The sequence below is a fragment of the Pongo abelii genome, chromosome 6, assembly GCF_028885655.2.
Source record: "Pongo abelii isolate AG06213 chromosome 6, NHGRI_mPonAbe1-v2.0_pri, whole genome shotgun sequence".
Taxonomy (NCBI): Eukaryota; Metazoa; Chordata; class Mammalia; order Primates; family Hominidae; genus Pongo; species Pongo abelii.
The window spans coordinates 33,638,117-33,664,194 of NC_071991.2; the positions used below are offsets into that span (position 1 = coordinate 33,638,117).

At 39.3% G+C, this 26,078-nt stretch overlaps 1 long non-coding RNA gene across 1 annotated transcript; it reads left to right on the forward strand.

The window, feature by feature from the left end:
* Window positions 1–712: 712 nt before the first annotated feature.
* On the forward strand, window positions 713–19,652 carry LOC129060305 (uncharacterized). The gene is made up of 3 exons (XR_008526901.1): window positions 713–836; window positions 10,298–10,402; window positions 19,330–19,652. It is a non-coding gene; the product is annotated as an uncharacterized LOC129060305 (long non-coding RNA).
* The last annotated feature ends 6,426 nt before the right edge of the window (window positions 19,653–26,078 follow it).

A 26,078-nucleotide genomic window follows, 5' to 3' on the forward strand; every position in this document is an offset into this window, starting at 1 on the left:
ACATCCCCTACCGGCTTAGGATCTCCTCTTGTCCAGTCAGCTCAAGTGTCTCCTTGACCCTGCATATCAAGAAGCACATCTCAAATACTCACATAGCTTTCCAAATTGCACAGAGAAAATAATCTCAAACTCCTAGAGTATAGAAAGCAATAATTCATGAAATTTCTTATTACTTATTTTATTGTTCTTTTATAAGCTTTTAGCATAAATCCGTGCAAGTAAATAGTAAAATATTAAGTAAAAGCTCAGGGCAAGTGGAAATACAACAGGAAGTCCAGAGAAGAGTGAAATAAAATTTTGCAGAAATAAAGCCCATTTGAGCCTATGCCACTGATACAGATGAGCCACTAGATTGGCTCTGAGGTTCCTAGTGGCCAAAGCAGAAACAGAAAGATAGAGACAGAGAGTGTGTGTGAGACAGATAGACAGTATTAGCTCTTACAATGAATGAGGTACTCCATATCTGTTTAAAATTTTTCATCAACTCTAATAGGGAAAACTATCATGTCCCTTATCTTAAATGAGGAAGCAGGTTTAAAGAGTTCAGCTATTTATCTAAACTCAAAAACCTAAGGGGACTGAAAGCTTTGATTCCAGCCTAGGTCAGCCTAACCCCAAAGCCCATGATTGTGACACATACAGGGGTGGAGACAGACCTGCCTCCAGATCCTGTTATGTCATATTGAGAGCAAATAGAATGACTTCTTTATTGTGGTGTTCAAAGGCTCGTCTAAACAATGTGGACCCTGTGCCACAGCTCTGCTGTGTCCCAGAATTTTGTCCTGGCATGCAGTCCTGTGTAGACAAGTCTCACAGGTGGCATTACTGGAAACAAGGTAATGTGAATGAGTACAGGATTTGGAGACCCACAGCCTTGAGTGAGAATCTTGGCCTCATCCCTTGGGTAGGGTATGAGCTCCAGTTCCCTCATCTATAAAGCAATTACATTATAAGAAAGAAAACACTTTTTCTCAACCTTCTTATATTCTTTGACTAGGACCTGGAAATTAAACTGACAAAAGCCAGAGAAAAGTCAAACAAATTTTAGCTGATGTTAATATTTTAATTTTTACATGCACAAAGGCCTTCAGAGGAAAGAAGTAAAGACCCTAAAGAAGTAGTGATATTTGGTGGATTCATATACAATTTCAACAAAGACTGATAAATTATGGAAAAGTAATAAGACAAAGGAAAAAGGGCTTGGATTTCTAGGCGTGGTAAATTGTGAAAAGGTAAATATATAAGAAAAATTAACAGAAAACAAGGGTGACTGCAGTTAGGTTTGCTTACACAAACCCATCTCCATGCTAACCTTCTCTCTCCAATGACAGATAATGGTTGTTTTTCCACCTCCTGGTATGGAATAGGAAGAGGGGAAGACCTTCACAAAGGAAAATTTATGTACTGCTTTTAGGAAGATACAGGCAGAGTGTGCTGCTTCTTAATTGCCTTGAGCTCAAAACAATCCCCATGCTAAAGTGGCATACTTCAAGGTGGCACGTTCCCACTTTCTCCAATGTCAGCCCTGCTGATTAGAGATTGGGATTAGAAGTGATTGTGTGTATGATATCTAACAAAGGGCAAGTACTCACTTAATGCTGCTGATGCCACTGTAGCCTCATCAGCTCTGATATTCACTGTTGGAAATTTGTTTTTTAAAAATATTGACATAGTCTCTAGGGGAAAATTATAGAATGTCTTCATAGGAATTTCAGGTATTCTCTCACCAAATTCAATGTTAACCTCTTATTCAAATCATAACCCACAGCCTTGTTAAGTATTGCTTAGAAATGAAAGACAGCCTGTGCCTCCCTGGAGGTGTGCCTTCTCTTTTTTCTTCTTGCCTTGCCCTGAGTTAAGCATGCTTGAATCACCAATCTCTTCTCACTGTCTTGTCATCTCAGCAGAGGCAGGCCTAGTCCTCAGCAAGACAACTTCTTTTTGCAAAAGTTCCACTCCTCAGGAAAACCTGGTTTCAAAAGAAAGCACATGCCAGTCCCCCAGAGGACATTTATAGACACAAACCTTCAAGAAATACATGAGAGAGAAAGGAGCCCTGCCTGGCACTTCCAAATCAAGTGCTCATGCTCTTAAAGAGCAGTTGAAAGAAAACAGAGGCTGCTGTCATTCCCACACCATATCTTGGATTCAACGAAAAGGTTGTATCTGATGAGTCAACAAAGGTGAGTAATTGGCCAAGAGGAGAGGAGAGGAAGCCTCTCAAACCTCAACCCAGCACAGCTGAGGAGTGAACACACAATGCAGCTGTCAGGCCCCATTCAAAACACACTCCAACACCCTTGTCAGCACAGTCCTCCAGGCCTCCCTCTGCTATGCAATGGGGACCAGGACCACAACAGGGCCATATCCAGGGATGCACTGAACAACCACAGCTGCACCACGCTCTGGCACAAACAAATAATGGGAAATGATTTCAGCTCAAGACTCAATTTAATTCTCTCTCTCTCTCTCCATATATACATATATTTATTTATTTATTTATATTTATATTTATATTTATATCTCCATATGTATGTATATGTTTATATGAGATATGTATATCTCTCCATATATATAAATTATATATATATAAATTTTATATATATACATATATATATATTTGTATCACAACATTAGCTCCATAGCAAGCTCCAAAACACCCTTGAGTTCAAAAACATTTCCATGGAGAAAATTCCATCAGGAGAAAAACAAAGCAGTACAAGGCTTCTTCCTGCCTTGATTCAGAGGTCATCTCTGTTAGAAATTGATACAGACCCAGTCTGTCACCCCAGCCACCATCTATCCCTCACCGCCACCTCCAATCATTCAGCTCAATGTTTGCATTCTAAGGCATTTGTTTGGAAATCTTATGTTCTCTTAACAGATTTTAGTTGGGGGTAGCATGGTTGAAATTCCAATACTTGTAGTATGAGGTTGGTGCATCATTTCCCCACATTCAAATACAGTCAAGCAAATTATTGAGGGAAAATGGCAGATAAGAGGCAGGACAAACTAGCAGCTCCCACTCAGATGGACAGAGCAGCATGTGGAGACCCACATCACGAATTTTCGCTCCAACACCTACCACAGGAACATGCCAGGAAAACTGAGAGAATCCATAGACCCATTGAAGTAGGTGGATTGCTGCTTCAGGCTCTGTGGGACAGCTGAGGAACTGTTGAATTGGCTTGCTTTCTCAGCTGGGAGTCCAGTAGCCTGGGGCAAGTTCTCAGCCTTGCTCACTGGCTGCCTGGAAATAAACTCAGTGCTGTTGAGGGGCCACAGTGGGAGAAAGACCAGCTTTTCAGGCTGTGGGCTATGTGGGAGTTGGGTGAGGCCCCTGTCTGCTGATTTTCCCTCACTTCCCTCATGACCTGTGTGACATGGCAAAGGCAGTCATAACCCTCCTGGTAACATAACTCCATTGGCCTGGAAACCACACCCCCATCCCCACAGCAGCCACAGCAAGCCCTGCCCAAGAGGAGTCTGAGCTTAGACATGCCTAACCCTGCCCCCACCTGGTGGTCTTTCTCTAGGCCTGGTAGCTGAAGACAAAGGACGTAATCCTTTGGGAGCTCTATGGCCCTGCCCACTGCCTGAGAAATCTGAATACCTAACCAGCCAATCCTAGGGCAAGTTTGCATCCTCCCTATAGTACTGCAGCTGATACACTCTTGAAAGTGCCACCTCCTGGCTGGAGACCAATGAACACAAAACCAGCACACCAAACAAAAATACAACAAAAGACACTCACAAAGTCCACTTTACTCCCCCGCAATCTACACCAGAGCAGGTGCTGGTATCCACAGCTGAAGGACCTGAAGACAGATCACATCACAGGATTCTTTGCACACACTCCGCAGTACCATCCTGGAGTCAGGTAGCTCCACTGGGTGGCTAGATCCAGAAAAAAAAAATCACTGCAGTTCAGCTCTTAGGAAGCCTGATCCCTAGGGGAGAGGGGAGAGCACTACATCAAGGGAGCACACTGTGGGACAAAAGAATCTGAACAGCAAACTTGAGTCCCAGATTTTCCCTCTGACATCATCTACTCAGATGAGAAGGAACCAGAAAAACAATTCTGGTAATATAACCAAACAAGATTATTTAATACTCCCAAAAGATCACACTAGCTCACCAACAATGGATCCAAACCAAGACAAAATATCTGAATTGCCAGAAAAAGAATTCAGAAGGTTGGCTATTAAGCCAATCAAGGAGGTACCAGAGAAAGGTGAAGTCCAACATAAAGAAATGAAATGTATAATACAGGATATGAATGGAAAATTCTTCAATGAAATAGATAGCATGAATAAAAAACAATCACAACTTCCAGAAATGGAGGACACTTAGAGAATTGCAAAGTGCATTGGAAAGTCTCAGTAATAGAATTGAACAAGCAGAAGAAGGAATTTCAGAGCTCGAAGACAAGGCTTTTAAATTAACCCAAGCTAACAAAGAAAAAGAATTTTAAAAAATGAACAAAGCCTCCAAGAAGTTTGGGATTATGTTAAACAACCAAACCTAAGAATAATTGGTGTTCCCGAGGAAGAAGAGAAATCTAAAAGTTTGGAAAACAAATTTGAGGGAATAACTGAGGACAACTTCCCCAGCCTTGCTAGAGATCTACACAGCCATATACAAGAAGCTCAAAGAATATCTGGGAAATTCATCACAAAAAAGACCATCACCTAGACACATAGTCATTAGATTATCTAAAATCAAGACAAAGGAAAGGATTTACAGAGCTGTGAGGCAAAAGCATCAGGTAACCTAAAAAGGAAAACCTATCACATTAACAGTAGATTTCTCAACAGAAACCCTACAAGCTAGAAGGAGTTGGGGTCCTATCTTTAGCCTCCTTAAACAAAACAACTATCAGCCAAGAATGCTGTATCCAGTAAAACTAAGCTTCATAAATGAAGGAAAGATACAGTCTTTTTCAAACAAATGTTGAGAGAATTTTCCAATACCAAGCCAGCAGTACAACAACTGCTAGAAGGAGCTCTAAATCTTGAAACAAATCCTCAAAATACACCAAAATAGAATCTCCTTAAAGCATAAAACTCACAGGACCTGTAAAACAATAACACAATGAAAAAACCCAAAGTATTCAGGCAACAAATAGCATGATGAATAGAATAGTGCCTCACATATCAATACTAATGCTGAATGTAAATGGCCTAAATGCTCCACTTAAAAGACACAAAATGGCAGAAAGGATAAGAATTCACCAATCAAGAATCTGCTGTCTTCAAGAGACTCACCTGATACATAAGGACTTACATAAACTTAAGGTAAAAGCACGGGAAAAGATAATCCAGGCAAATGGAAATAATAAGTGAGCAGGAATAGCTATTCTTATATCAGACAAAACAAACTTTAAGGTACCCGCAGTTAGAAAAGGCAAAGAGGGACATTATACAATCATAAAATGACAGTCCAACAAAAAAAATCACAATCCTAAATATATATGCACCTAACACTGGAGATCCCAAATTGATAAAACAATTACTAGTAGACTTAAGAAATGAGATAGACAGCAACACAATAATAGTGGGTGACTTCAATACTCCACTGACAGCACTAGACAGGTAATCAAGATAGAAAGTCAACAAAGAAAAGGCCGGGTGCAGTGGCTTATGTCTGTAATCCCAGCACTTTGGGAAACCAAGGCAGGCAGATCACGAGGTCAGGAGATCAAGGCCATCCTGGCTAACACAGTGAAACCCCGTCCCTGCTAAAAAGACAAAAAATTATCTGGGTGTGGTGGCAGGCCCTTGTAGTCCCAGCTACTCAGGAGGTTGAGGCAGGAGAATGGTGTGAACCTGGGAGGCAGAGCTCGCAGCGAGCCGAGACCACGCCACTGCACTCCAGCCTGGGTGACAGAGCAAGAATCCATCTAAAAAACAAAAACAAAAAAAGAAAGTCGACAAAGAGACAATTGATTTAAACTATCCCCTGGAAGAGATGGATGGACTTAACAGGTATTTACAGAACATTCTACCCAACAACTGCAGAATATACATTCTATTCATCTGTGCATGAAACTTTCTCCAAAATAGACTATATCCTAGGCCACAAAATAAGTCTCAGTAAATTTAAGAAAATTGAAATTATATCAAGCACTCTCTCAGACCACAGTGACATAAAACTGAAAACTCCAAAAGGAACCTTCAAAACCATGCAAATACATGGAAATTAAATAACCTGCTCTGAATGATCATTGGGTCAACAATGAAATCAGGATGGAAATTTAAAAATTTTTGGAACTGAATGACAATAGTGACACAACGTATCAAAACCTCTAGGATACAGCAAAGGCGGTGCTAAGAGGAAAGTTTATAGCCCTAAACGCCTACATCAAAAAGTCTGAAAGAACATAAATAGACAATCTAAGGTCACACCTCAAAGAACTATAAAGTTTATAGCCCTAAATGCCTACATCAAAAAGACGGAAAGAGCACAAAAGATAATCTAAGGTCACAACTCAAAGAACTAGAGAAACAAGAACAAACAAAACCCAAACTCAGCTGAAGAAAGGAAAAACCAAGATCAGAGAAGAACTAGATGAAATTGAAACAAAAAAAGTACAAAAGATAAATGAAACAAAAAGCTGATTCTTTGAAAAGATAAATAAAATTGATAGACTGGTAGCAAGATTAACCAAGAAAAAAAAATAGAAAATCCAAATAAGCTCAAATAAAAACAAAATGGGAAATATTACAACTGACACCACAGAAATACAAAAGACCATTCAAGGCTACTATAAACACCTTTACATGCATAAACTAGAAAATCTAGAGGAGATGGATAAACCCCTGGAAAGATACAATCCTCCTACCTTAAATCAGGAAGAATTAGATATCTTGAACAGACCAATAACTAGCAGTGAGATAGAAATGGTAATAAAAAAAGTTACCAAAAAAAAAGTCCAGGACCAGATGTATTCACACCTGAATTCTATCAGATATTGAAAGAAGAACGGGTACCAATACCATTGACACTATTCCACAAGATAGAGACAGAAGAACTCTCCTTAAATCATTCCATGAAGCCAGTATCACCCTAATACCAAAACCAGGAAAGGACATCACAAAAAAAGAAAACTAAATGTCAATCTCCCTGATAAACATAGATGCAAAAATCCTCAAAAAAATACTAGCTAACCAAATCCAGCAGCATATCAAAATGATAATTCACCATGATCAAGTTGGTTTTATACCAGGTATGCAGGGACAGTTTAACATCTACAAGTCAATAACTGTGATACACCACATAAACAGAATTAAAAAACAAAAGTAACATGATCATCTCAATAGATGTAGTAAAAGCATTTGACAAAATCCAACATCCCTTTATGATTAAAACCCTCAGCAAAATCGGCATACAAGGGACATACTTTAAGGTAATTGAAGCCATCTATGACACACCCACAGCCAACATTATGCTGAATGGGCAAAAGTTAAAAGCATTCACCCTGAAAACAGGAACAAGACAAGGATGCCCACTTTCACTACTTCTATTCAACATAGTATTGGAAGTCTTAGCCAGAAAAATCAGGCAAGAGAAAAAAATCAAGGGCATCCAAATCAGAAAAGAGAAAGTCAAACTGTCAGTGTTTGCTGATGATATGATCGTATACCTAGAAAACTCTAAAGACTCATCCAGAAAACTCCTAGAACTGGTAAATAAATTCAGCAGTTTCAGAAAACAAAATTAATGTACACAAATCAGTAGCTCTTCTATACTAACAGTGACCAAGCGTATAATCAAATCAAGAACTCAGCCCCTTTTACAATAGCTAAAAAAAAAAAAAAAAACTTAAGAATCTACTCAACCAAAAAGGTGAAAGACCTCTACAAGGAAAACTACAAAACACTGCTGAAACAAATCACAGATGATACAGACAAATGGAAACACATCCCATGCTCATGAATGGGTAGAATCAATATTGTGAACATGATCATACTGCCAAAAGCAATCTAGAAATTCAATGCAATTCCCATCAAAATGTCATCATCATTCTTCACAGAACTAGAAAAAAAAGTATAAAATCCATATGAATGAAACCACAAAAAAGCCCACATAGCCAAAGCAAGACTAAGCAAAAAGAATAAATCTGGAGGCATTACACTACCCAACTTCAAAATGTACTATAAGGCCATAGTCACCAAAACAGCACGGTACTGGTATAAAAGTAGACACACAGACCAATGGAATGGAATAGAGAACCCAGAAATAAACTCAAATACAGCCAGCTGATCTTCAACAAAGCAAACAAAAACATAAAGTGTGGAGAGGACAACCTATTCGACAAATGGTGCTGGGATAATTGGCAAGCCACATATGAAACTAGATCCTCATCTCTCACCTGATACAAAAATAAACTCAAGATGGATCAAAGACTTAAATCTAAAAACCTGAAACCATAAAAAATCTAGGAGATAACATTGGAAACACCCTCTAGACATTGGCTTAGGCAAAGACTTCACAACAAAGAACCCAAAAGCAAAGGCAACAAAAACAAAGACAAATAGATAGGAATTAATTAAACTGAAAAACTTATGCCAGCAAAGGAAATAATCAGCAGAGTAAACAGAAAATTCACGGAGTGGGAGAAAATCTTCACAATCTATACTTTTTACAAAGGACTCATATCCAGAATCCACAATGAACTCAAACAAATCCGCAAAAGAAAAACAAACAATCCCATCAGAAAGTGGGCTAAGGACATGAATAGACAATTCTCAAAAGAAGATATGCAAATGGCAAAAAAAAATACGAAAAAAATGTTCAACTTCACTAATGATCAGGGAAATGCACATGAAAACCACAATGCGATACCACCTTACTCCTGCAAGAATGGTCATAATAAAAAAATCAAAAAATAATTGAGGTTGGTATGGATGTTGGTGGGAATGTAAACTAGTATAACCACTATGGAAAATGATGTTGAGATTCCTTAAAGAACTAAAAGCAATCCCACTCCTGGGTAACTACCCAGAGAAAAAGAAGTCATTATACAAAAAAGACATGTGCACATGCATGTTTATAGTGGTACAATTTGCCATTGCAAAAATATGGAACCAGCCCAAATGCCCATCAAACAAATAGTGGATAAAGAAAATGTGGTGTGTGTGTGTGTATATATATATATCTTATGTCCGGGCGTGGTGGCAGGCACTTGTAGTCCCAGCTACTCAGGAGGTTGAGGCAGGAGAATGGTGTGAACCTCTGTGTATATATATATATACACACACATACATACCATGGAATACTACTCAGCCATAAAAATGAATGAAAAAATGGCATTTGCAGCAACCTGGGTGAAATTGGAGACCATTATTCCAAGTGAAGTAACTCAGGAATGGAAAACCAAACGTTGTATGTTCTTACTCATAAGTGGGAGCTAAGCTGCGAGGATACAGAGGAATAAGAATTTTACAACGGACTTTGGGGACACAGGGGGAAGGGTGGGAGGGAGGCGAGGGATAAAAGACTGTACATTGGGAGGAATGTACACTGTTCAGGTGACTGCTGCACCAAAATTTCAGAAATCACCACTAAAGAACTTATTCATGTAACCAAACACCACCTGTTCCCCAAAAACCTATTGAAATAAATAAAAATAATAAAAATAAAAATAATTTTAAAAAACAAATACAGTCATACATCACTTAATAACTAAGATGTGCTCTGAGAAATGCATCATTATGCGATTTAGTCATTGTGTGACACCATAGAGTGGACTTACACAAACCTAGGTTGTGTAGCCTACTACACAACTAGACTATATGGTATAGCCTACTGCTCCTAGGCTACAAACATGTACAGCATATCGCTGACTGAATACTATAGACAGCTGTAAAACAATGGTAAATTTTTGTGTATCTAAACATATCTAACCATAGAAAAGATAGAATAAAATACAATAATATCATCTTATGGGACCACATTTATATGCAGTTGGTTCATCATTGACTGAAATCTCATTATGTGGAAAATGACTATAATTTTACTGTCAATGTCTACATCAGCTGTGCTTAATTTGTGTTACTGAGAATGCTAGTTTCAATAGATACTTCAGAGAAAGGTACAGGGAGGGACAGAGAGATGAAAAGGAGGAGAGTTAGAATAGGAAGGAATTATATTCTATTTCTCAGAAATTCAATTGTAATGTTTGCATGGTAAAGGTACTGAGAAATCCTGTGCTAAAGAAATCTGTTTAACTCCTATGTACCCGATTATATTACATCAAAATACCCTTTTTTGTTTTCATACCACTTCCAAATAGAGGAGCAACCACATACCAACTAAAACCAGGAAGTAAAGAGGGCTGGCAAGATGGCCGAATAGGAATAGCTCCGGTCTGCAGCTCTCCATGAGACCAACACAGAAGGTGGGTGATTTCTGCATTTCCAACTGAGGTACCCGGTTCTTCTCACTGGGACTGGTTAGACAGTGGGTGCAGCCCACGGAGGGCGAGCTGAAGCAGGGTGGGGCGTTACCTCATCTGGGAAGTGCAAGGGGTCAGGAACTCCCTCCCCTAGCCGAGAGAAGCTGTGAGGGACTGTGCCAAGAAGAACTGTGCCATGAGGGATGGTGCTATCTGGCCCAGATACTACACTTTTCCCATGGTCTTTGCAACCCACAGGCCAGGAGATCCCCTCGGGTGCCTATACCACCAGGCCCCTGGGTTTCAAGCACAAAACTGGGCAGCTGTTTGGGCAGACACCAAGCTAGCCGCAGGAGGTCTTTTTTCATACCCTAGTCATGCCTGGAACACCAGCAAGACAGAACTGTTGACTCCCCTGGAAAGGGAGCTGAAGCCAGGGAGCGGAGTGGTCTTGCTCAGCGGATCCCACCCCTATGGAGCCCTACAAGCTAAGATCCACTAGCTTGAAATTCTCACTGCCAGCACAGCAGTCTAAAGTCACCTGGGAGGCTGAAGCTTGGTTGGGGGAGAGGCATCTGCCATTACTGAGGCTTGAGTAGGCAGTTTTCCCCTCACAGTGTAAACAAAGCTGCTGGGAAGTTTGAACTGGGTGTGGAACCCACCGTAGGGCTGCAAAGCCACTATAGCCAGTCTGTCTCTCTGGATTCCCTCTCTCTGGGCAGGGCATCTCTGAAAGAAAGGCAGCAGCCCCAGTCAGGAGATTACAGATAAAACTCCCATCTCCCTGGGACGGAGCACCCTGGGGAAGGGGCAGCTGTGGGTGCAGCTTCAGCAGACTTAAATATTCCTGCCTGCCAGCTCTGAAGACAGCAGCAGATCTCCCAGCACAGCACGTGAGCTCTGCTAAGGGACAGACTGCCTCCTCAAATGGGTCCCTGACCCCCGTGCCTCCTGACACCTCCCAGCAGGGGTTGACAGACACCTCATACAGGAGAAATCTGGCTGGCATCTAGCAGGTGCCCCTCTGGGATGAAGCTTCCAGAGGAAGAATCAGGCACAAATCATTGCTGTTCTGCAGCCTCCGATGGTGATACCCAGGCAAACAGGGTCTGGAGTGGATTCCCAGCAAACTCCAGCAGACCTGCAGAAGAGGGCCCTGACTGTTAGAAGGAAAATTAACAAACAGAAAGTAATAGCGTCAATGTCAACAGAAAGGACAACCATACAAAAACTCCATCTGAAGGTCACCAACAGCAAAGATCAAAGGTAGATAAATCCACGAAGATGAGGAAAAACCGTGCAAAAAGGCTGAAAATTCCAAAAACCAGAACACCTCTTCTCCTCCAAGGGATCACAACTCCTTGCCAGCAAGGGAACAAAACTGGATGGAGATGGAGAATGAGTTTGATAAATTGACAAAAGTAGGCTTCAGAAGGTGGGTAATAACAAACTCCTCTAAGCTAAAGGAGCATGTTCTAACCCAATCCATGGAAGCTAAAAACCTTGAAAAAAGGTTGGAGGAATTGCTAACTAGAATAACCAGTTTGGAGAAGAACATAAATGACCTGATGGAGCTGAAAAACATAGCATGAGAACTTCATGAAGCATACACAAGTATCAATAGCCAAATCAATCAAGTGGAAGAAAGGATATCAGAGATTGAAAATCAACTTAATGAAATAAAGCATGAAGATACGATTAGAGAAAAAAAATGAAAAGGAACAAACAAAGCCTCCAAGAAATATGGGACTATATGAAAAGACCAAACCTACGTTTGATTGGTGTACCTGAAAGTGATGGGGAGGATGGAACCAAGTTGGAAAACACTCTGCAGGATATTATCAAGGAGAACTTCCACAACCTAGAAAGACAAGCCAACATTCAAATTCAGGAAATACAGAGAACACCATAAAGACACTCCTCAAGAAGAGCAATCCCAAGACACATAATTGTCAGATTCACCAAGGTTGAAATGAAGGAAAAAATGTTAAGCGCAGCCAGAGAGAAAGGTCGGGTTACCCACAAAGGGAAGCCCATCAGACTAACAGTGGATCTTTCTGCAGAAATCCTACAAGCCAGAAGAGAGTGGGGGCCAATATTCAACATTCTTAAAGAAAACAATTTCCAAACCAGAATTTCGTATCCAGCCAAACTAAGCTTCATAAGTGAAGGAGAAATAAAATCCTTTACAGACCAGCAAATGCTGAGGGACCACACCTGCCTTACAAGAGCTCCTGAAGGAAGCACTAAACATGGAAAGGAATAACCAGTACCAGCCACTGCAAAACCATACCAAAATGTAAAGACCATCAACACTATGAAGAAACTGCATCAATTAATGGGCAAAATAACCAGCTACCATCATAATGACAGGATCAAATTCACACATAGCAATATTAACTTTAAATGTAAATGGGCTAGATGCCCCAATTAAAAGACACAGACTGGCAAATTGGATAGAGTCAAGACCCATCTGTGCACTGTATTCAGGAGACCAATCTCACGTGCAAAGACAGACATAGGCTCCAAATAAAGGGATGGAAAAATAATTACCAAGCAAGTGGAAAGCAAAAATAAGCAGAGGTTGCAATCCTAGTCTTTGATAAAACAGACTTTAAACCAACAAAGATCAAAAAAGACAAAGAAAGGCATTATATAATGGCAAAGGGATCAATGCAACAGGAAGAGCTAACTATCCTAAATATATATGCACCCAATACATAAGCACCCAGATTCATAGAGCAAGTTCTTAGAGACCTACAAAGATTAGACAGATCAACGAGACAGAAAATTAACAAGGATATTCTGGACTCAAACTCAGCTCTGGACCAAGCTGACCCTAATAGACATCAACAGAACTCTGCACCCCAAATCATCAGAATATACATTCTTCTCAGCACCACATAGCACTTATTCTAAAACGGACCACATAATTGGAAGTAAAACACTCCTCAGCAAATGCACAAGAATGGAAACCATAACAAACAGCCTCTCAGATCACAGTGCAATCAAATTAGAACTCAGGATTAAGAAACTCACTCAAACTGCACAGCTACATGGAAACTGAACAACCTGCTCCTGAATTACTACTGGGTAAATAACAAAATTAAGGCAGAAATAAATAAGTTATTTGAAACCAATGAGAACAAAGACGCAACGTACCAGAATCTCTGGGACACAGCTAAAGCAGTGTTAAGAGGGAAATTTATAGCACTAAATGCCCACAGGAGAAAGCAGGGAAGATCTAAAATTGACATCATAAGGTTAGAATTAAAAAAAATAAAACTGGAGAAGCAAGAGCAAACAAATTCAAAAGCTAGCAGAAGACAAGAAATAACTAAGATCAGAGCAGAATTGAAGGAGATAGAGATATGGAAAACGCTTCAAAAAAATCAATGCCTCCAGGAGCTGGTTTTTTGAATAGATCAACAAAATAGATAGACCACTAGCCAGACTAATAAAGAAGAAAAGAGAGAAGAGTCAAATAGATGCAATAAAAAATGATGAATGGGATATCACCACTGATCCCACAGAATACAAACTACCATGAGAGAATACTATAAACACTTTTAGGCAAATAAACTAGAAAATCTAGAAAAATGGATAAATTCCTGGACATACACACCCTTCCAAAACTAAACCAGGAAGAAGTCGAACCCCTGAATAGGTCAATAACAAGCTCTGAAATTAAGGCAGTAATTAATAGCCTACCAACAAAAAACACTGTAGGACCAGATGGATTCACAGCTGAATTCTATCAGAGGTACAAAGAGGAGCTGGTACCATTCTTTCTGAAACGATTCCAAACAACAGAAAAAGAGGGACTCATCCCTAACTCTTTTTTATGAGGTCAGCATTATCCTGATAGCAAAACCTGGCAGAAACACAATAAAAAAAAGAAAATTTCAGGCCAATATCCCTGATGAACATTGATGTGAAAATCTTCAATAAAATACTGGCAAACAGAATCCAGCAACACATTAAAAAACTTATCCACCATCACCTGAGGTCAGGAGTTCGAGACCAGCCTGAACAATATGGTGAAACTCCGTCTCTACTAAAAATACAAAAATTAGCCAGGTGTGGTGGTGGGTGCCTATAGTCCCAGCTACTCAGGAGGCTGAGACAGGAGAATCTCTTGAACCTGGGAGGTGGAGGTTGCAGTGAGCTGAGATCGAGCCACAGCACTCCAGCTTGGGTGACAGAGTGAGACCCTGTCTCAAAAAAAAAAAGAAAACAAAAGAAAAAGAAAGCTTATCCACCACTATCAAGTCTGATTCATCCCTGGGATGCAAGGCTGCTTCAACATTTGCAAATCAATAAATATAATCCATCACATAAACAGAACCAATGACAAAAACCATATGATTATCTCAATAGATGCAAAAAAGGCCTTCAATAAAATTCAATGCTTCTTCATGCTAACAACACTCAGCAAACTAGGTATTGATGGAGTGTATCTCAAAACAGTAAGAGCTATTTATGACAAACCCACAGCCAATATATACTGAATGGACAAAAACTGGAAGCATTCCCTTTGAAAACCAGCACAAGACAAAGATGCCTTCTCTCACCACACCTATTCAACATAGTATTGGAAGTTGTGGCCAGGGCAATCAGGCAAGAGAAACAAATAGAGGGTATTCAAACAGGAAAAGAGGAAGTCAAATTGTCTCTGTTTGCAGATGACATGATTGTATATTTAGAAAACCGCATTGTCTCAGCCCAAAATATCCTTAAGCTGATAAGCAACTTCAGCCAAATCTCAGGATACAAAATCAATGTGCAAAAATCACAAGCATTCCTATACACGAATAGTAGACAGAGAGCCAAATCATGAGCGAACTCCCATTCACAATTGTTACTAAGAGAATAAAATACCTAGTAATACAACTTACAAGGGATGTGAAGGACCTCTTCAAGGAGAACTACAAACCACCGCTCAAGGAAATAAGAGAGGACACAAACAAATGGTAAAACATTCCACACTCATGGATAGGAAGAATAAATATAGTGAAAATGGTCATACTGCCCAAAGTAATTTATAGATTCAATGCTATCTCCATCAAGCTACCATTGACTTTCTTCACAGAATTAGAAAAAACTACTTTAAATTTCATATGTAACCAAAAAAGAGCCTGTATAGCCAAGACAATCCTCAGCAAAAAGAACAAAGCTGGAGGCATCATGCTACCTGACTTCAAACTATACTACAAGGCTACAGTAACCAAAACAGCATGGCACTTGTACCAACACAGATATATAGACCAATGGAACAGAATAGAGGCCTCAGAAATAACACCACACATCTACAACCATCTGATCTTTGACAAACCTGACAAAAACAACAATGGGGAAAGGATTCCGTATTTAATAAATGGTGCTGGGAAAACTAGCTAGCCATATGCAGAAAACTGAAACTGAACCCCTTCCTTATAAAAAAATTAACTCAAGATGGATTAAAGACTTAAACATAAGACCTAAAACCATAAAAAACCCTAGAAGAAAACCTAGGCAATGCTATTCAGGACATAGGCATGGGCAAAGACTTCATGACTAAAACACCAAAAGCAATGGCAACAAAAGCCAAAAATGACAAATGGAATCTAATTAAACTAAAGGGCTTCTGCACAGCAAAGGAAACTATCATCAGAGTGAACAGGCAACCTACAGAATGGGAGAAAAATTTTGCAATCTATCCATCTGACAAAGGGCCAATATCCAGAATCTACAAAGAACTTAGACAAAATTCACAAGAAAAAAACAAACAACCCCATCAAAAAGTGGGCAAAGGATATGAACAGATACTTCTCAAAAGAAGACATTTATGCAGCCAAACAAACATATTTAAAAAAGCTCATCATCACTGGTCATTAGAGAAATGTGAAAATGTGGCACATATACACCATGGAATACTATGCAGCCATAAAAAATGATGAGTTCATGTCCTTTGTAGGGACATGGATGAAATTGGAAATCATCATTCTCAGTAAACTATCGCAAGAACAAAAAACCAAACACCACATATTCTCACTCATAGGTGGGAATTGAACAATGAGAACACATGGACACAGGAAGGGGAACATCACACTTTGGGGACTGTTGTGGGGTGGGGGGAGGGAGGAGGGATAGCATTGGGAGATATACCTAATGCTAGATGACGAGTTGGTGGGTGCAGCGCACCAGCATGGCACATGTATACATATGTAACTTACCTGCATGTTGCACACATGTACCATAGAGCCTAAAGTATAATAATGATAATAATAATAATAATAATAATAAAGAAAAAAAAACAAACAAACATAAAAAGAGAAATGTGACTCAAAATGACAATAAGATACCATCTCACACCAGTTAGAATGGCGATCATTAAAAAGTCAGGAAACAACAGACGCTGGAGAGGATGTAGAGAAATACGAACACATTTTACTTGTTGGTGGGAGTGTAAATTAGTTCAACCATTATGGAAGACAGTGTGGTGATTCCTCAAAGACCTAGAACCAGAAATATCATTTGATCCAGCAATCCCATTACTGGGTATATACCCAAAGGATTATAAATCATTCTACTATAAATACACATGCACCCGTATGTTTATTGCAGCGCTATTCACAATAGCAAAGACTTGGAACCAACCCAAATGCCCGTCAATGATAGACTGGATAAAGAAAATGTGGACATATACACCATGGAATATTATGGAGCCATAAAAAAGAATAAGTTCATGTCCTTCACAGGGACATGGATGAAGCTGGAAACCATCATTCTCAGCAAACTAACACAGGAACAGAAAACCAAACACCACATGTTCTCATTCATAAGTGGGAGTTGAACAATAAGAATACATGGGCCCAGGGAGGGGAACATCACACACTGGGGCCTGTCGGGGGGTGGGGGGTAAGGCAAGGGGAGGGATAGCATTAGGAGAAATACCTAATGTAGATGACAGATTGATGGGTGCAGCAAACCACCATGGCACATGTATGCCTGTGTAACAAACCTGCACATTTGCACATGTATCCCAGAACTTAAAAGAAAAAAAAAACAAGAAGTCATTTGCGTTTGAGGGAAATATCTAAGGTGGTCCTCACCTGTCCTTACATGTAGGAGAAAACCATCATAATTTTGCAGAGACTGGACTGAAAATAAAATACTAAAAAGACCAAACCTTGGCAGAATCTTTGTAGGTATGTATGGGTCCTGAAGAGGTTCTCTAATTAGTTTATTTATTTTGTACCACTGGACCCAAGACATTGTGACATCAAACAAATGTAAGATATCTCTCTGCAAGTGATGTGGTTAGGGAAATGGCATAATGGTCCCATTCAAAATGCATACACAGTTGTCCTTGGACAAAGGGTGGACATGTGTTTACATGTGTATGTGTGTATGTTGTGTCTATTTGATTAAAAAATTAGGCATCAGATGACTTGTAAGGATGGGGAGCCACATGTGTGCCCCATAAAGTCGGGGAACCTCAAAAATGCCCAGTCTTGAAGTAGCAACATTCACCTGAAGTATTTTTTTCAACCAGGGTTCAGCAAACTTTTTATATAAAGAGCCAAATAGCATATGCTTCAGGCTTTGAAGGCCATATGGTTTCCTATTGCAACTACTCAACTCTCATGGTGTAGCACTAAAGAAAACAATACATAAATGAATGAGCTTGGCTGTGTTCCAATAAAACTTTATTTACAAAAACAGGTGGTAGACCAGATTTGGCCTGCTGGCTATAATTTGCCTATGCCCGCTTTAGATCAGAACCGTTCAAGATAAACTTTTGTAATGATAAAAATATTTTACATCTGCCCTGTCCAATGGGCTAGTCACTAGTCACATTGACTACTGATCCACTGAATAGCTGAGTTTTCCATTTTATTTCATTTTAATTAATTTAAATCACCATATGTAGCTAATGGCTACTGTATTGAACAGTGCAATTCTAGACAAAATACATTTGTATAAATACTACTGGTGATTACTGGGTCCTACAGACAGCCTGGAGGAGAGGGACTGGATGCTTAGGTTATGAGGTTCCTAATAAGTAAGCCATAGGATTCCTCTGAAAAAGGGGCAGGATATTCAGCCCAGGGCTTTGAATAGGAAATGGTTTCTAGGAAGAACATGGACCTTGCCTATGCTACCTATGCTGTGCTCAGAGCAGAGCTCAGCCTCTCTCCCCACTGCAAGTCCCTGGTGCAGTGGTCTCTACACTGATCGCTATGGACCCCCTAAATAAAATCTGCCTTACCATCCTTAGTGAGTGTCATGAGTAATTTTTTTCTGACACCACTTTAAGGGTTTAGCTTTTTGTTGCCTTCTCTTGGGGGATAGTCATAAGAAGAAACAATTCAAAAATTTTTCTTCTTTTATGCTGTAATTTCTGCTAATCAAGCTAGCTCTCCAGTGAACTCATCTACCACACATCAAGCTCTGTAGAATGAGGTTGTGAAGGATAAAGGGCAGGCGGGTAAAACGTGGCAGGGGCCCCTTGCAATTTACCCCCATTCTGATGGTCAAGGAAGGCAAACAGCCTATGCTGGAGAGGGTTCTAGCCCAAGACCTCTGGCCTGGGGGTAGCAGCCAAGTGAACTCCAGACCAGCAGGGGCTGAAAGCAGTGGAGAAGCTGCAGGAAAGAGCAACAGTGCCTGGGAGATGAATGAGGAGGTGCTATGGAACCTAGTGCCGAAGGAACGCTGCACTGTGGAGGGTGAAGGGTGGATCACATGCCAGTTAATATCTCGTGGAATTGGTGTTTCAAAGAAAGTATGTTGGGAAACACCTACAAACTCGCATATTAGGGCCTTTACGAAAGTGAAGTAGGATATAAAAATCTCTTTCTTCTACTTGGTGTTAGAAACTCAAGGTCAAAGTACGGACATAATATTTCCTGCTCCCTCTTCTCATTCTCTCCTTTTCCCCCTAGTTTCCTCCTTCAGGCAAAAAGAAGTAATTAGTTCATCTTTGTGAATTATAAAGCCAGTGAGATTTTCAGCATCTAGATATGACACATTTCTGAAGTAAACCTGGGACAGTCCTCCTATTGTTGTCCTCACCATGAGGTTCTGGCTCGAGACATTCGCTTGAAGACCTCTTCCTCTCAGCATCAAATACAAAGGCTGTGGCCTCAGTCCTGACTCCTCATGTATCCAATGAATGCTCTTTGCTTTAAAACAACCATCTTATCATGGCCTGGTCTCCTTCCATTCTTATCCCACTCGCCCGTGGATCTTAACCTTGGCTCTGCCTCCCAGCAATAAAAACACACCACTTACTCTCCTAGATGACTCTGCTATAAAAACTCCATCTTCCTCCAACAAGCAGGATACTAGTTCCCCATGAACTAAACTCACAGGATTCCCACATGAGCAGACCCCACAACACATGCCGGTTGTAGCAGCCCACGCTGGGACTGGAATTGGGCCAGAACCCTCCAGCCCAACCCCTCTTGAGAGAAGGCTTTTCCAGAAAGCTAGAACTGAGCCCATCGTGCATTGGCAACACCTGGATTTCTCAAATGTTCTCTACTGTTCCGTGCACAAAAAGAGAGGGTTCACTTCAAACCAATATTGACCCACTCATTGATTTGTCCAGCAGATACTTATAGCATGCCTTCTGGTGTCAGGGCCTGGGCATATAGCAGTGAATAAAGGGGTGAACCCTGCCCACAGGGAGTGAACAGTCAAATAGGGAGGCACAGTGCCGTGAGCCAAGGCTGACTGGAGTAGTCTATCTAGTGGCAAATTTTTTGATAAAGAAGGCTAAAATCAAATATGTAAATGAAGCATCATGGTTATAATTAATTACAAATAACCTCTACTGAGAAAAAGGTACAGCTTGTTTTAGTTAACAGTCCTAAGTTCAAAGGCTGACTTCTGCATCACATATATTGACAATCAGGTTATTTACAAAAAATAGACACAGTTATCCCTCTTTCAAAAAAACTGCTATAAACAGAAATGTCTTTACAATATATTTTCAAGTAATAAAAAATGAAAGGAAATTACCATATCTAAACCATTATGGTAATAATTGACTTAAGCAAAAAGCATTAACTGAAATTAAATCAAAATGAATGGGTAAAAGTTCAATAAGAAGAAGGATGTTTATATAATCTCAAAATACTTTTACCAATTGATTATATTTTTAGCTTTATTTTTTATTGAGGTAAAATAATACATATGAAATTTACCAGTTTTACCATTTTAAGTGTACAGTTCAGTGGTAATAAATACATTTACATTCTTTTTTTTTTCCCTTCATCCACCCCCACCTCTCCACCCTCCTCAGCCTTCGATAACTACCAATCTACTCTCTATCTTCATTAGATCCACTTTTTAAGCTCCTACATATGAGTGAGAACATGTGATATTTGTCTTTTTGTTCTTGGCTTATTTCACTTAACATAATGACCTCCAGTTTCATTAATGTTGCTGCAAATGACAGGATTCCATTCTTTTTATGACTGAATAGTACTCAACTGTGTATATGCAACATTTTCCTTATCTATTCGTCTATTGGTAGGCACTTAGGTTGATTTTGTACTTTGGCTATTGTGAACAGTGCTCCAATGAACATGAGAGCACAGTTGTCTTTTCCATGGGTTAATTTCCTTTCTGTTGGGAATATATCCAGCATTGGGATTCCAGGATCATATGGTAGCTCTATTTTTAGTTTTTGGAGGAACCTCCAAACTGTTCTCCATAGTGGCTGCACTAATTTACATTTCCACCAACGGTATATGAGGGTTCCCCTTTCTCCATATCCTCTCCAGCATCTGCTATTGCCTGTCTTTTTGATAAAAACCATTTTAACTGGGATGATATCTCATTATCTCATCGTGGTTTTGATTTGCATTTCTAAGATGGGTAGTGATGTTAAGCATTTTTTAATGTACCTGTTGGCCGCTCGTGTGTCTTCTGTTGAGCAATGTTCAGATCTTTTGCCCATTTTTAAATAGGATTATTATTGTTGTTATTTTTGAGTTGTTTGAGCTCTTTATATATTCTGGTTATTCATTCCTTTTCAGATAGATAGTTTGCAAATATTTTCTCCCATTCTGTAGATTGTCTCTTCACTTTGTTGATTACTGTGCAGTAGCTTTTCAGATTGATGTCATCCCATTTGTCTATTTTTGCTTTGGTTACCAGTGCTTTTAGGGTCTTACACAAAAAATCTGCCCAGACTAATGCCCTGGAGCATTTCCCTGATATTTTCTTTCAATACTTTCATATATTCAGATCTTAGATTTATGTCTTTAATCCATTTTTATCTGATATTTGTATATGGTGAGAGATGTGGGTCTAGTTTCAGTCTTCTGGATGTAGTTATCCAGTTTTCCCAGCACCATTTACTGTCCTTTCCCCATTGTATTTTCTTGGTGCCTTTGCTAAAGATGAGTTGGCTGTAAATGTGTGGATTTAAATCTTGGATCTTTATGTTGTTCCATTGGTCTATGTGTCTGTTTGTATGGCAGTACCATGCTGTTTGACTTTTCAGTATATTTTGAAGTCAAGTAGCATAATGCCTCCAGTTTCGTTCTTTTAGCTCAGGATTGCTTTGAATATCAGGGGTATTTTTTGGCTCCACATAAATTTTAGAATGTTTTTGCTGTTTCTGCAAAAAATATAATTGATATTTTCATAGGGATTGCATTAAATCTATAAATTGCTTTGAGTAGTATTGTCATTTTAACACTATTAATTCTTCCCATTTGTAAGCATGGAATATCTTTTCATTTCTTGTGTCTTCTTCGATTTCTTTTATCAGCGTTTTATAGTTTTCTTTGTATTGACCTTTCACTTTTTGCTTTGATTAATTTCTAGGTATTTTGCATTTTTTAATTTACTGTAAATGAGATTGCTTTGTTGATTTCTTTTTCAGATTGTTGGTATATACAAACACTACTGATTTCATATGGTGATTTTACATTCTACAACTTTACTGAATTTGTTTGTCGGTTCTAACAGCTTTGTGGTGGAGTCTTTAGGTTTTTCTAGGCATAAAATCATGTAGTCTGTGAATAACAATAATTCGACTTCTTCCTTTCCAATTAGGATGCACTTTATTTTTTTCTCTTGACTAATTGCTTTGGCCAGAAATTCCAGTGTCATGTTGAATAAAAGTGGTGAAAGCGGGCATCCTTGTCCTCTTGCAGGCCTTCAGTTTTTCCCCATTCAGTATGATGTTAGCTGTGGGTTTGTCATATATGTCATATATGTCATATATGAGAGTTTTATCATAAAGCTATGTTGAATTTTATCAAATGATTTTTAGGCATCTATTGAAATAATCATATGATTTTTGTTCTTGTTTCTGTTAATGTATCACGTTGATTGATTTGCATATGTTGAACCATTCTTGCATCCCTGGGATAAATCCCACTTGATTATAGGTAATGATATTTTTAATGTGTTGTTGAATTTGGTTTGCTAGTATTCTGTTCAGTTTTTTTGCATTTATGTTTATCAGTAATGTTAGCCTATACTCCTTTTTTGTTGTGTTCTTGTCTTGTTTTCGTATCAGTGTAATGCTGGCCTCATGGAATGAGTTTAAATGTATTTTTTCCTCTTCAATTTTTTGAAGAATTTAAGGAGAAATGGTATTAGTAATTCTTTAAATGTTTGGTAGAATTTAGTAGTGAAGTCATGTGGTCCAGGGCTCTTCTTTGATGAGAGACTGTGTTATGGCTTTGATCTCATTACTTATTATCAGTTTTACCACTTAATTATTAATTAAAAAATAGTGACTTTAGAGTGAGGAAATGGGATCAAAATTAACATCACAAGTATTGGAACTAACCAACTTCATGTGCTTCTTGATACTGAGAAGAACACAACATGACTTATGAAATAATCCTGCCCAAACTTGCATTATCTGAGACATCAGACAAACCCAAACTGAGAGGACACCCTAGAACATAACTGACCTGTAATGTTAATGATATAAAAGACAAAGGGCCGAGAGTCTTCTCCAGATAACATAAGGCTAAAGAAACATGATTATAAAACGCAATGTGTGCAGCAGGACGGGACCCTGGACCAGAAGCTAAATGGCTATGAAAGACATATCTGGAAACTAGGAAATTGAAATAGGGATTGTGATTTTGATCACCATACTGTGTCAAGGTTAAAATTCCTGAATTTGATAACTATATTGTGGTTATGATAGAAAATGTCCTTGTTCTTAGAAAATACACACTGAAGAATCACAAAGTAAATGATAGAATATATGCAATCGACACTAAAATGGGATAGAAAAAATTTAATATGTGACGGGAGAAAGAAAAGAAATATGGCAAAATATTAACAATGGTGAATCTGTATGAAAAGTGTATGAGTTCTTTATTCATTCTTGCAACTTGTCTACAAGCAAAATTATTTCAAAATTAAAAAGGGAAAAAATATTATATGTCAAGACACTACAGAATTGAAAAATAAAATTCAGTGTTTTTTCTTTCCATTCCAAGTCTCAGTTTCTTCATAAGTACAATGGGAAAATAATAATACCCCTCTCATAGGCTGCTAAGGAACATTAAATAAAATGTGAAAACATCAATTACAGAACCTCACACATAATAATGGGCATTCAATGAATGCAAGTTCACTCTAAAATGTCGAGCAATTATCCCCAAAAAATAGATACAGGAAAACTGGTGGAGTACAATGCTCCTTACCATTTGTTTCTAAAAATAAACAGTATTGTGCACTGAAACTGTGCTAACTGAAGTGAGTTATATACCTATTTGCTTTCCCTTGGTTAAGATGTTTTCTAACTTTGTTCAATTTTATTCTATGTGCAAATATGTTTTTGTGCCTAATGTTGACTCTACAAAGTGTTCGGTATGTAAGCAGCCTCCAAATTAAAATTTTTTAAAAAACAGATACATGTGCTTGGCTTGACACTTAATAATACCTGAATGAAAGCAGCAGCAGCAACCTAAACACCAGTGTCCTCACTAGATTTGGGTACCAATATCTGGATAACATTTTTCACCTAGAAGGATTGAGAAAATTAAATGGAAAATGAGATGTAATTTTTTCAAATTTGAAGGAGATCAAGTTCAACAAACACTAGCATTAACATGAGCCAATAAAGGCAGGAGTAAATGGGAAAGAAAATTACCTTAGAGATTTTTGAATCCAGTGCTCTGAGAGTAAAAACCATTTGCCTTATATGTGTGAGACACAGTGGATGCCCATCCTGTAAGTTACATATTATTATTCCCATTTTCTAGATGAGGAAAGTAAGGTCAAAGAGTAACATATTTGCTCAAATCACTGTTCACTTAAATGGAGATCTGCTGGATCCTAGGACAGTTTTCTTTTCTGGCCTCCAGATGAAGCCATTAAAGGCAACATTGTATTTGCCTCTGAGCTCGCACAGTCCCATCTCCTCCCACTGTGTCCCTTACCCCTCCCACGATGCTTTTTTATGCATATATTTCTGCTCCAAGGGAAAAGCAGAGGTTAGGAAGAATTATGGATCTCTCTGATCCAGGTTGCTTTATTTACCCCCAGCAGCATCTCTAGGTTTTCCTGGAGGCAAGGACCCAATGTAGTAAAAACAAGACTACAATGGAATCAGGAAATTCGAGTTTAGCCCCAGCTGGTCCACCATACAGGGTTGCTTAATTCCTTTGACTTTGTTCCCACTGAGGCATTGAGAAATTGAGTCCTATCATTAAGTCCTCCAGCTCAGCACTCCTGAGAGGTACACACTAGGGATCAGTCATACTAAGGATCCCCCAAATGCATGGTTCTGAGAAACCCTCTGAGAGCAGAGAAAACAAAAAGAGGATGGTCCTGGACCACGTGATCATGGAACAGACTGGAACGCCAGAGTCCAGCACCGGGCCCCTGAAGATTTCTCAGTCATCAGGGAGGCATTATCAGTTCTCATGAGATGTGGGGCTCTCAGCAGTGGACAGCGAGGGCTGGGTGTAAAACATATGGAGAATAGAAAATTAGCCCATGGAAAATATTGATTTGAATGTTTTTCTCTTTTTTAACGTTCAGTTTTTACCTGTTTTTAGAGCTTAAAAAAACTTCAAAAACATTCAGGTGGATAAAGAACATGGTAGACACACATCTGTCTTCCTGAACAACACAATCCGCGCAGCATGTTGCAGGTGTGCAAGAGCTTGATTAGACATGGGCACACATGGTACTCCCAACAGGGAGAAAGGATTTCCTTTCATGAGACAGCTCAGGTTAGAAGATCACGCTCCAGGCCACCCAGCTAGCAAAACAAAGCCAGTTTTCTGAGTCTATGTCTACTGCTTTCTCCACTCCTCCATACTCCCTGGTTCTCTTGAAAGTACTTTTAACAAGTCAAACTCAGTATCATTCCAACATAATTTGTCCCCATGGTTGCCTTTACATTAAATTAAGACACACCTTGGGTTGTGGTTTAAACACGGCAGGATGCTGCAGGGCTGCACACAGGCACACCAGTCCCTCACACCCCAGGGAGGGTGGCAGGCTCTGCTGAGACTCCTTGTCTCCCCTCCCTCCCATGACACCTTACATGGAAAACCTGATTACTTCTATCCTCCTGTTCATTTAAATCCCCTGTGGCATCAAAGATTTATTTTTTTTTACTGACAATGATTGCCCTTTCCATGATAAAGTAGCAGCCAGGAGGGAGGCAGCCCCATGTGTGTGCTCCTCGTGA